The sequence below is a fragment of the Sinocyclocheilus grahami genome, unplaced genomic scaffold (assembly GCF_001515645.1).
Source record: "Sinocyclocheilus grahami isolate Dianchi unplaced genomic scaffold, SAMN03320097.WGS_v1.1 scaffold1909.1, whole genome shotgun sequence".
In the NCBI taxonomy this organism is placed as follows: domain Eukaryota; kingdom Metazoa; phylum Chordata; class Actinopteri; order Cypriniformes; family Cyprinidae; genus Sinocyclocheilus; species Sinocyclocheilus grahami.
Genome location: NW_015507088.1, coordinates 139167 through 139986, shown reverse-complemented (window position 1 = coordinate 139986; position 820 = coordinate 139167).

The window sequence follows — 820 nt, the reverse complement described above, 5'->3', positions numbered from 1 at the left end:
AACTCAACTCGCCGTGTTTGGAGGAGGAGGAATGCTGCCTATTACCCCAAGAACACCATCCCCATGTCAAACATGGGGGTGGAAACATTATGCTTTGGGGGTGTTTTTCTGCTAAGGGGACAGGACAACTGCACCGCATCAAAGGGACGATGGACGGGGCCATGTACCACCAAATCTTGGGTGAGAAGCTCCTTCCCTCAGCCAGGGCATTGAAAATGGGTCGTGGATGGGTATTCTAGCATGACAATGACCCACAACACACGGCCAAGGCAACAAAGGAGGGGTTCAAGAAGAAGCACATTAAGGTCCTGGAGTGGCCTAGCCAGTCTCCAGACCTTAATCCCATAGAAAATATGTGGAGGGAGCTGAAGGTTCAAGTTGCCAAATATCAGCCTCGAAAGGAGAGGATCTGCAAAGAGGAGTGGGACAAAATCCTTCCTGAGATGTGTGCAAACCTGGTGGCCAACTACAAGAAATGTCTGACCTCTGTGATTGCCAACAAGGGTTTTGCCACCAAGTACTAACTCATGTTTTGCGAAGGGTTCAAATACTTATTTCACTCCTTAAAATGCAAATCAATTTATAACTTTTTTGAAATGCGGTTTTCAAATTTTTTTTGCTGTTATTATGTCTTTCACTGTTCAAATAAACCTCCCACTAAAATTATAGACTGATCAATTCTTTGTCAGTGGGCAAATGAACAAAATTAGCAGGGGATTAAATATTTTTTTTATCTCACTGTATATATATATATATATATATATATATATATATATATATATATATATTGAGACATACACACACAAGGGACATGTTTTAA